Source organism: Salvelinus fontinalis, chromosome 14 (genome assembly GCF_029448725.1).
Source record: "Salvelinus fontinalis isolate EN_2023a chromosome 14, ASM2944872v1, whole genome shotgun sequence".
Lineage (NCBI taxonomy): Eukaryota > Metazoa > Chordata > Actinopteri > Salmoniformes > Salmonidae > Salvelinus > Salvelinus fontinalis.
In genome coordinates, this window is record NC_074678.1 from 31,630,373 (window position 1) to 31,642,788 (window position 12,416).

At 42.2% G+C, this 12,416-nt stretch overlaps 1 protein-coding gene across 4 annotated transcripts in view; it reads left to right on the forward strand.

Moving 5' to 3' along the window:
• The window catches only part of rfx2 (regulatory factor X, 2 (influences HLA class II expression)), a 76,996-nt gene continuing 64,580 nt past the window's right edge, over nucleotides 1-12,416 (forward strand). For all 4 annotated transcript variants that reach the window (XM_055861349.1, XM_055861351.1, XM_055861350.1 and 1 more), the window contains exon 1: nucleotides 1-161. The gene's annotated coding sequence lies outside the window, so the exon portion shown is untranslated. The remainder of the gene's footprint in view (nucleotides 162-12,416) is intronic.

Here is a 12,416-nt window from a genome sequence, read left to right on the forward strand (position 1 = left end):
AGCAACAGTTGCTTCGAGACCCCGCGCGCCATAGTGACTGTAGCCGTGGAGACAGTTACTTACCAACCGGCGCAACACTCAGCAGCAACTGGAACACAACGAGCAAGTGATTTGAGAGTGGAAAGAGAACACAGCCAGGGCAGAACTTATACAAAGCAAAGGTGACTATATCTTTACAGAGTTGAGACGATACATTTATTATAATTTGGCATAACGATGCTGTGCTATTTAATGCATACCGCCATCAATCTCTTTCACACCCTAGCTGCTACTTTCCCTTCGTCGCATTCACCCCAGGAATCTTCTGATGTCAAGCATTAACGTTACGTAGACCGCCAGCTAGCTAACGTTCAACTAACGTCGTTGACTCCATCCAACGATTGCTTGTCAGTCATTTGCGTACCTTTTATCAGCAAGTGAACTGTCTTATTGAAAGCGATTTAGCTAAATTCATTTTTTTGTCGTAATGTTACCATTGTTATACACGGGTTTAATCATTGTGCCAGGTTGTGTGTAGAATGGAATGTTCCGTTTATTCGGCTATCATATTTGCTTACTCTAGCCAAGTTTGCCAGCTACAGGTTGTAGCTAGTTAGCCAGGTTAGCTAATTTTAGCTAACAAATTAGCTCATGACATGGGTGAAATGTTATCATTACATTTTACCTTGTGGATGTGACTTGTGACAACTTTCTGAAATGTTGTCTTACTCAGTTTAAGCTTGCTAACGTTAGCTCGATAACAGATGGTGCACGCCGAATTAGTTAACCAGAAGTCAAACTGTTTCACGCACAGTTTAACCGATTGAGTTAACGTTAGCTAGCCTGCTGGGCCAGGTAGCTAGCTAGCATTAGCCTACCTCAAATGGCTAGCCTAGCTATTCCAAATTAGACGGACAATAATATTTTACCAACACCCATCTCTAAAATCTGCTTATTAACGTTGATATACGTTCTCTATGTCAACTCAGGATGAGACGCATCATATTGCTGTTAGATGATTTCTGCGCGTTAACTTAAGTTAGCTAGATCTATTATCTTGAAGCTCGCAGCTTACTCGTTCTATACGCAAGGGTGAACTTTTAAAACACGGAACAGTGGCGCGAGTTGATCTCCAATAGCTCACTAACGTTAGTACTCGTTAATTGCTATGTTTATTACCGATCCTGTTAAACAACAAGTGGAAAGCTCGTCAACTTGCTGGCTACATCAAATTCAGGGTGCCACTGTCGTGTGTCAATGTCGTGTTGGGGAGGGCGTGCGATGGTGGAGTAGTTTATTTAGCATGCTTTTAATAGGGGGCTGTGTAAGAACTGCTTTGGAAGTCTGTAATTTGCCCAAGGCAAATATACTGAACAAAAATATAATCGCAACATGTAAAGTGCTGGTCCCATGTTTCATGAGCTGAAATATACCATCCCAGAAATGTTTCATACTCACAAAAAACTTATTTCTCTCAAATTTTGTGCACAAATTTGTTTACGTACCTGTTTGTGAGCATTTCTCCTTTGCCAAAATAATCCATCCATTTGACAGGTGTGGCATAGCAAGAAGCGGATTAAATGGCATGCTAACTACACAGGTGCACCCTGTGCTGGGGACAATAATAGGCCACTCTAAAATGTGCAGTTTTGTCACACAACACAATGCTACAGATGTCTCAAGTTTTGAGGAAGTGTACTATTGGCATGCTGACTCCATGAATCATCACCAGACCTGTTGCCAAAGAATTGAATGTTCATTTCTCTATGGCAATTTGCCTCAAATGTCATTTTAGAGAATTTGGCAGTATGTCCAACCGGCCTCACAACCGCAGCTCAGGACCTCCACATCCAGCTTCTTCTCCTGTGGGGGCGTTTGTGACGAAGAGAATTTCATCACAAACTGTCAGAAACCGTATCAGCGGGATGGTTCGATTTTGCTGTATGTGAAACAAGTGTAGCGATACGTCAGCTCTGCCAGGAGGTCTTGGGATGATGAGGAAGGCGCGGGACAGAAGAGGGCGGAAACTGAGGTTTTGCTTGAAACTGCTAGTGAGTCGAGTGAAGCTAATAGTACAGAAAGGGACCCTGTAACCCACTCGTTCTCAAAGAAAAAGGGAAACGAGAAGTAAGCTATGTTGGAAAATAGGAAACCACTAGACTCGTTTTTCGTCGGAGTCAGGGTTTTGGATCAATGCTACTTGGGAAATCTGTTTAACGTCTCCAGGAAAATCTGGAATTTGTTGGAAGAAAGTTTGGAGTCGGTGATAGTCACAAGAAGTGGTCTTATTTAGATTTCTTTTTTGTGTCTGCGGAGCTTGTGTTAAGACTCAAAAAGATATCAGAGTGGAATGTTTCCTGCATAGCCTGGGATATTCATTGCAGGGCACTACACAATACTTGGCTAAATATCAATATTCCCCCTTTTCCACACCTTTTAAAAACATAATTACCAAAAATATGTTACAGCCAGGTGGTGCTAGGATAGTTATTCCTCCTTAGTGGACCTTTTTCGTTTTGTTTTCTTTCCATCTTTGTGGGTAGTAAGTGAGTGCTTTAATATAGATGGTCCATGTGGAAATTGCCAGTCAAATATATTTTAAACAATTCACCTGAGAAACAATTGGATTCATTATTGTACAATTCAGATGACTGTGGATCAGAATCAGCTTTATTCGTTAAGTACATTTACACCTTCTGAAATGTACTTGGTGATATGGTGCTGCTAGTGATAGACAACAGAGACAGAATAAAGACATCAGAGTTTAAACAAAGTTGATACATTATATGGATCCCAAACTGTACCCCAGATTAATTTGTCTCAATGGTCAGATGGACTTCAGGAGACATTGACTGTAACAGCTTGACTCCTCTTGTCTGACCTCAGTCCAATTTTCTAGGTACAAGTCATCACCGCGGTGATGTTACACCTGTTCAACAGAGCCAAGGCAGTTAATGAGTCCTATCCATGAGAGTGACACATTGTCCAGGTGTCGGTTCTCATTAGGTGTGTTGCGCTATTGATTTGTCTTCAGAGCTGAGTGCTCATACCAGGGGCAACAGGTAGCCTAGTAGTTAAGACCATTGGGTCAGTGAACTCACTTTTCTAGACAGCTTTCAGACAGTTCTTTGTTAAACCAGTTTGCTGTAGCGGTACCAGTTAAGTGTTTGCGGCATGAACATTCAGTCTTTTAATTAACTCTGGTTTCTGGTAATGTCATACACTATCACAGGTGCACTTCCACAAACGATTCATCTCTGAAGGCAGAGAATGGAATGATTCATGTTTTGATGCATTATTGTTGATATATTTTTTGGGGGGGTATTTTCATTAGCCAGTCTGTATATTTATGAGAATTAAGTTGATGGTGACTTTGAGTGCCATCTGTTAATGGGTATTTTGTTGGAGAACATTGGTAGCTGGCCGCACCACTGAATATAGGTTCCTTCAAAACAAAGTTTTCTAATCCTAATTTTGCTAATACAGTTGATTTTGAAGAAGTATTAAGTCAGTGTTTGAAGGATTACTGCACTTGTTTTGGCAAAGTAGCATAATTCTGAGAACCTAGCTTTGATTGATCACATCTACACTAGCTACAAAGGAAATAAATGTCCCTGAAATGCCATGCAACCAGAATCTGAGCATGCTGCTATTACGTTTACATTGCAACTTGAGATTTACAACTCAAATTTTATTTGTCACATGCTCCGAATACAACAGGTGTAGGTAGACCTTACAGTGAAATGCTTACTTTACAAGCCCTTAACCAACAATAAACTTTTTAAGAAAATGTTTTTAAAAAAAGTAAGAAAAACAAATAATTAAAGAGCAGCAGTTAATAACAATAGCGGGGCTGTATACAGGGGGTACCGGTACAGAGTCAATGTGTGGGGGCACCGGTATTGAGGTAATATGTACATGTAGGTAGAGTTATTAAGTGACTATGCATAGATAATAACAGAGAGTAGCAGCAGCGTTCCGAAGGGGGCAATGCAAATAGTCTGGGGAGCCATTTGATTAGCTGTTCTGGAGTCTTATGGCTTGGGCGGAGAAGCTATTTAGGAGCCTCTTGGACCTAGACTTGGCACTCCGTTATCGCTTGCCGTGCGGTAGCAGAGAGAACAGTCTATGACTAAGGTGGCTGGAGTCTTTGACAATTTTTAGGGCCTTCCTCTTCCCTGGTATAGAGGTCCTGGATGGCACGAAGCTTGGCCCTGGTGATGTACTGGGCCGTATGCACTACCCTCTGTAGTGCCTTGCGGTTGGAGGCCGAGCAGTTGCCATACCAGGCAGTGATGGATGCGCCCGTCAGGATGCGCTCGATGGTGCAGCTGTAGAACCTTTTTGAGGATCTGAGGACCCATGCCAAATCCTTTTAGTGTTCTGAGGGGGAATAGGTTTTGTCGTGCCCTCTTCACGACTGTCTTGGTGTGCTTGGGCCATGTTAGTTTGTTGGTGATGTGGGAACTTGAAGCTCTCAACCTGCTCCACTATAGGCCTGTCAATGAGAATGGGGGCGTGCTCGGCCCTCCTTTTCCTGTAGTCCACAATCATCTCCTTTGTCTTGATCATGTTGGGAGAGGTTGTTGTCCTTGCACCACACGGTCAGGTCTCTGACCACCTCCCTATAGTCTCGTCGTTGTCGGTGATCAAGCCTACCACTGTTGTGTCATCGGCAAACTTAATGATGGTGTTGGAGTCGTACCTGGCTGTGCATTCATGAGTGAACAGGGAGTACAGGAGGGAACTGAGCACGCACCCCTGAGGAGCCCCCGTGTTGAGGATCAGTGTGGCAGATGTGTTGTTACCTACCCTTACCACCTGGAGGTGGCCCGTCAGGAAGTTTAGGATCCAGTTGCAGAGGAAGGTACCAGGGTCCTTAGCTTAGTGATGAGCTTTGAGGGCACTATGGTGTTGAACGCTGAGCTGTAGTCGATGAATAGCATTCTCATGTAGGTGTTCCTTTTGTCCAGGTGGGAAAGGGCAGTGTGAAGTGCAATAGAGATTGTGTGATCTGTTGGTGTGGTATGCAAATTCGAGTGGGTCTAGGGTTTCTGGGATAATGGTGTTGTGGTCCATGATCAGCCTTTTAAAGCATTTCATGGCTACAGACATGAGTGCTATGGGTATAAATACACCCAAAGTCATGGAAGGAGAGGGGGTGGGCCAGGGGGGTAACGTGTTTATACTGTTAAGTCAAGTGTTTTTAAATGGGTTATTTTTATCTCCCTGGATGTGTCGGGCATGCATAGTTTTGGCTTGCAGAGGCAGGTCAGGAGGAAAAGGTGCTCAATAGAGGAGAGTGTGAGACAGCATAGAAAGCAGCTGGTACTGCCTAGTTAAAACCCATTCTGAGGTTTTATACTCATTTGTATTTTAGGAAGTGGTTGTCTTTCTTGTACTGTTGAAAAGAATGAGCAAAACAATTTTGGTGCTCCAGGTGAAAGAATACATGCGTTTTGAGTTGACCTTGTATCGTTCGACACATTTTTTTTCTTCTTTTGCTCTGCCTGCCTGATATGTCTGCTCTCACTACAGTATGTGTACACCGAACATATGTTGACATACACACTTTCACATGTGCTCTACACGGCAGAGCCTACACTCATGTATACTGAAGTGCAGTTAACCAGTGGTTTTGTTATTGACATAGCCTGCATCCCTGGGATCGTGGTCATGCTTCAGTGTCTCCCAGCGACGGATGCCACGGTCATCTGTGATTCACTGCTGCCGCCTGTGGTCCAGGTTTAGTCCTGTCTGTAATCCTCACATGGACTCCTGTCGTGGGCAGTGGCCACATTAACCCTATACCATGTTGAGGTTTTAATGGACTCGTCTCGGGTACAGTGCAGCTCTCAAATGAACAGCTGCAGTTGTCCCTGGGTGGGGAGGGGGTTGACCCGAGATGGGTCGTGTGTGTGTTCATGCTGTATTTAGCTTATCTGGATGAGGCCCAACCCTGAGGAGAGGCTCTCAGTCCAATACCCGGCCAATGGCTTCCCGATCAGTTATTAAGAGTAGTCCTGCACAAACTGTAATGGACTTCTTGATAGAAGCAATTCTGCGTGTCGCAAATTCAAAATTTTAGCCTAAGAACTGAATATTTTCAAAGGATTGATATCTTGACAGAGTAATCTCTATTGTGGGCAATGGCTCACTGATTGAGTTCTGGCAAATGCATCGGCAATGTGTGTTGCTGATGGCCCATTTTATTATCAGCCTTTGAATTGTCTTAGTAGCTTTGATTCACATCTTATTTTAAAGAAAATAGTTGTCACTAGCAGGCAGTGTGCCTAACATATGTAGATGTCATGACTTTACAGATATGGTGTTTAGATCCAAATTGGTTTTTGTGCTTACTGAACCATCTGGTCTCTGTACATTTGATTATCTGACATTAATTCAGATTTTAATGAGATGCACCAAAACTCCAGTCAGAAGTGTCATGAATTCACTGAACAGAGCTGAGGCACACAGAATATGATGAATACCTTTGGGTAGTTGTTAATGTGTGTAGGCCTACATGGAAAATATTGGTGTGGTGGTTTTCTACATAAAAAAAAAAAAGTTAACCCCAGTTCTGCCATTTTAAGTTTTTCCTTTCAGTTTACAGATGACACTTGTATAAAATCAACGAACGAGAGGGAAATTATTTCATCTCAGTGAGTTGTCGACACAGGCAGTGCAGTTTGTAAATCACAAAGTAGGCTTTATCTCCAAGCTACTGAGAAACAGTCCTACCAGGTACAAAACTTACCCATGATTGGCTCTCGGTAGCAACATGTTAAAACTTGTTGTGAAATTAAATGTTATTCAGTGTCTCTCTCTCTGTCACCAGGGGCATTCTTTACATTCCACCTGGTGTGTATCGTAGCTACACAACTGCTAATTAAATTTCCTGCCACAAACAGCAGACCGGGTTCTGACATTTGCATCACAATGATGGCTCGTTCTTTCAGCTATTCAACCAGGGACACTAGACCTCCCCAACCTCTCCCCACTTTCTCTCTGGTTATTTTCTTTTGTGGAGTTTTCCTTAGTTAAAATCCATTTTTGAAATGTGGATGTTTTTAATTTTTCAAGCTAAAGCAACAAGTGTGACAACTTGCTTCAAGTTAATGACGATGTCCTGTGAGTCATTGGGAAGAAATGTTCTCAGATTTGTGAGCAGGCTACTTACTGCTTCTTTGCAGTCTGTAGGGCTGCACTTCAGAAGCCCCTTTTAATGAGATGATTTGACAGGGAACAGGGGCAGAGGAGGCTTGCAGGCCTCTCAGGTGGAAGCCTTCCTGGGCTCTGGGTAGAAAGCACTCATCAAAGACTATTCTCACTACGAGATATTCTTTAGAGTTTTTGAGAAAATACCCTTGGCTAGACCTTTTACTGTAATGTCTCCTGCACCTTGTTCTAAGGGGTTGTAACAGAAGTTATTTTCCAATCGTTTCATTCTGAACTGCAAAATAACGTTCTGAACCGGTTCGAGCCAAAAGAAAGTACAGCTTTGTTGTTCCTTTTTAAACAATGTTTTTTGTACATGTAGCTCGACAATGAGTTACTTCACCAATCAGTGCAAATAGAGCAGCTTGCAATGGAGTGGGCAAGTGTGATATTTTATAATATCCTTAACTAGCATTGAAAAAGTTAATACATTTTTCTCTAATAAAAACCGATCCCTAATTTCTGACTCATGCTTGTAACGTTAGGGGAGGGGTGGGGGGGGGGGGTCTGAACAAATGCCTATAACACAATTAACTGGTTTCCATGCTTTTAAAATAACGGTTCTGTTCTGCAACTGTTTTCGGTTCTGTTCCCTGAACCAGTTCCAACCTCTGCTATGTAGGCTGAAAAGCGATCTAGCTATGGTTCAGCTAGTTGGCTGACATTAGCTTTCAGCTAACTAACTTAGCTATTAAGTTAGCAACAGTAAGCTAGTAGAATGGGAGGAGAATGCAGATAATTTCTTTAGTTTGCTATCTAGCACTGCATAATATGAATGATAACATTACTGTACTTGTTATATTTGTCTGAAGGGATAAAGTACATTTTTGCTATGCTTAAGTTACTTGATTAAGAAAATGTTGTTAGCTAGCTATAGTAGTAGCTGTGCCACCTTGTCTGTGTTATTGTTTTGCACTGAATTAGTGCATGGATAAGAAAATTCTACATTTAAATGTCTGTATATATGCTTGTGAATTGATGCATTGTTGGTCCCCGCAATGAAGTCGGGGAGGGGACTATGGATATGTCTCACGCGATATCTCGGACACCAGTGGCCCAATTTTGACAACTTGGGTGAATGAGTCTTGCCATAAAGATCTACCTTTTACAAAATTACACTGATTGGCCCAAGGGGGGCGCTATAGTAATCAACTGAAATTCATTAGTCAAATGCGATATCTCAGTTAGGCCAAGGGGGGTGCTGCATCATTCGTGGGGGGTGACATGTTTACTGTTGCCTTGTTCAAGAGTAAAATGGTTTTGTTAAATCAAGAGTGTAATATGGATGGTAGATGGAAAATTTGCTCGCATGTTTACTGTCTAGAGGCTACTGTGATATTTAAGGTACATTTGCACTTTGGTGCTAGAACGTCGACAAGCCCCCGAACCCTCTCTCTGCATGTGACATTCCATTGCTAATGCAAATAGCAAAGTTTATGTACATATTATGTAAATTGATATTTAGTTGCTTCAACTCTTTAGTCTGAATCAACCCAAATTGTCATTCAGACAAATTGCCACATTTTCCTTCCTCTGACTACATCAACCATTTTTCAAATATTATTATTTACCAATGTCAGGTTGTCATGGAGATGTAGTAACAACAGAGATGTTTCTCTATTCAGAGAATGTCCTGACTGGCTGGGGCTTTCTTCTAACCTGATGTTAATAATCACGTTTGAACAGGCTCCAGACACATAGATTCAACGCCCACATGCTCACACTGAGTCCTTGTACAAATGATGACACACCCTTTGTGCCTGGCTAAAACAGCCCGTAAAATAACTGCCGAGATAGTATTTGGCAACTTAGCACTCACATCTTATGATGTTGTTGTGTTGTAAGGATAAAAAAATAAATAATAACTGGTCGAGTCACAGCCGTCTGATTAGAAGAGGTCCTCATACCAACCATTGCATGAGAATCCATTTGTACGTTTAATGGGAAGCAATTTACTGGGTGACTCATTGGTTTGTTTTATTGTAGTGCTTGTGAATGCATTCGCTCAATTGCTGTGTGTCATGTCTGTGTGGAGTGAATCCACTGGTAAGGAAATGGAGATAAAACCTGCTACTTGATTTCAGAGACAACGGTGCTAGCTGAAGGCACTACCTCTGCCAGCTACGGAGGTCATCTCTCAGCTATCTCTCTGGAAAAAATAATCCACAACTGAAAAGAGATCTGAAATGCACTTTGTCTGTTTGACTGCTCTCAGCCTTTCTTCTACGGGCAGGTACTGCTTGCACGTCTTTGAACGTGAAAATATAATATGCACATCTGGAAAGGAAGCTAATGTGGGTTTATCTTTAGATATTCCTGGGATATGATTATGAAAAGTCATAGTCCATGGTGTTCCGTGATAGTGTTGGAAAACAGCAGAGGCACTGAATTTCACTGAGCCTGATGTTCATTAGGAGTGGTTGGAAATCAGCTGTAAACCCTTGAATTAAATATTGTCTTAAATCACAGCTGCAAGATTAGTCAACCTACCTCCATGGATATGGCTTAGGTTTTAGGACCAGGTTAACATGAAGTGCATGCCATGGCGTAGGGCTGGCCGGTATACAGTATTTAACGATATGCCGGTATTGATGCACAGACTGGTTTGGGTTTTTACTTCACCCTCTATAACGGTATTTACATTTTAGTAATTTAGCAGAAGCTCTTATCCAGAGAGACTTACTGTAGTGAGTCCATACATTTTTCATACTTTTGAATGTTTTGTTTGTTAAACGTGATACGCCTAGCTTAAGGCTGTTTTTGGATACTTATTATTTCTTTCCTTGGGTCCAGCTCAGTCCCTTGTCCTGCCCCCCCCCCCCCCTTTTACCATGTGTTTACAAATAAACCCTGAGTGTTTGATGGTAATTTAGTTGTCTGTGGTTTTTGTTCTCACTGTTACTTTTTCACTGTTATAATTTGCATGAGTTATGTTACGGGTCTCGATACCATCCCCCTAGACTGCCGGGCCAAAAGGGATTCGTAACAGTGTGTAACGTCCATTTTTTAAATAATTTACTTAGCTACTTGAGTCATCGCTCTCCATGCCGCTTTCCACACAGACCTATCCCCACCCCCCGTCACTCAAGGAGCGCATTTGTTCCTGTGACCAAGAGACATTTGCGTACAGTCTGCATGGTCAATGCAACAATGCAATGTTGATGCTGTTTTTACCTTGCTTCTTAATATAAATCCACTAGCGTTCTATTTAAGTGATAATGCCAGATAAGTCAGTGTTTGGAGGATACATTGGCATGGGTGTTATGCCCGAGATGAGGTCGAGGGCCGGCAAACTGTGCCAATATATCCTCCATACACCGGCTTCTCTGGCATTATCACATTTATAAAATGGGTTACCAACATATTCAATTAATGATTGACATATTTTCATAAATGTTATTTTGATTTAATTTATTCATACTATTTCATCCTTCCACAAGATCTAGTCCCGACACAAATCTAGGGCTGCTACCCAAGCCGGCTTGTCATTAGTTTTGATGCTAGAGACTTTTTGTGCTGCATCTATCCCAGTCGTTCGTTCTAAATGTTCCATTGCCATACTGGCTGGCAAAATTCTTATCGCTTGCTAGCCAGCTAACTTACAGTAACGTCAAAAAGAACAACAGTAATGGAGACTCTGGGTTCGTGCCCAGGCTCTGTAGCAGCCGACCGGGAGCTCCGTGGGGCGACGCACAATTGGCCTAGCGTCGTCCGGGTTAGGGAGGGTTTGGCCGGTAGGGATATCCTTGTCTCATCGCGCACCAGCGACTCCTGTGGCGGGTCGGGCGCAGTGCGCGCTAACCAAGGTAGCCAGGTGCACAGTGTTTCCTCCAACACATTGGTGTGGCTGGCTTCCGGGTTGGAGGCGCGCTGTGTTAAGAAGCAGTGCGGCTTGGTTGGGTTGTGTTTCGAAGGATGCGTGGCTTTCGACCTTCGTCTCTCCCGAGCCCGTACGGGAGTTGTAGTAATGAGACAAGATAGTATTTACTAACAATTGGATACCACAAAATTGGGGAGAAAAGGGGGTAAAAAAGAAAAGAAAAAAAAGAACAGTAGCTGTATTTGTTTATGTTGTTTTCTAGTGACTTTTATTTCCAAAATAATTAGCTAATGAGGCGTGATATCACCTGGCATAGATAATGTGCTCACTCATCAGGAGTGACACTGTTGTTCAGAGGAGCTGACCAACACGGCTAACACAATCAATTCAAACTGAAGCTGGAAAACTGCAAACTAGCTGCACCATTTAAATTGGACATTTATTCAATTGACATTTCTTTATATATATCCATAAAAATGATGCCAGCTGATTCATGATTTCGACTGGCTGAGAACTGCTGCCTGTCTCATCACGTTCATTACTATGGGACAGCTGGAGATCGAATTTGAATATTGAAACAATGTTGCGAATGTCTGAGAGACAGATGGCAAGGTTTATACAAATCTCTGCTGTTGAAAACGAAATGTTAGTCAAAAGAAATGTGAGATAATGTCTAGATGCTTTTTATAGTGGAGATTTTATAATTTGTCTGGCTGGGCTGATGAGACAATGGATTCCGCAGAGTAAATAGGCATTTTAACATCATAGATTTAGCCGGTGGTAACTTGTGGAATAGACAATGGCTAGAATGCGCTTTTAACTTTTTAGGGATAGGGGGCAGCATTTTCACTTTAGATGAATAGCGTGCCCAGAGTGAACTGTCTCCTACTCTGTCCCAGATGCTAATATATGCACATTATTATTACTATTGGATAGAAAATACTCTGAAGTTTCTAAAACTGTTTGAATGATGTTTGTGAGTATAACAGAACTCATATCAATCAAGTTTATTTTATATAGCCCTTCATACATCAGCTAATATCTCGAAGTGCTGTACAGAAACCCAGCCTAAAACCCCATAAAGCAAGCAATGCAGGTGTAGAAGCACGGTGGCTAGGAAAAACTCCCTAGAAAGGCCAAAACCTAGGAAGAAGCCTAGAGAGGAACCAGGCTATGAGGGGTGGCCAGTCCCCTTCTGTCTGTGCTGGGTGGAGATTATAACAGAACTATGCCAAGATGTTCAAAATGTTCATAAGTGACAAGCATGGTCAAATAATAATCATGAATAATATTCAGTTGGCTTTTCATAGCCGATCATTAAGAGTTGAAAACAGCAGGTCTGGGACAGGTGGCGGTTCCATAACCGCAGGCAGAACAGTTGAAACTGGAATAGCAGCAA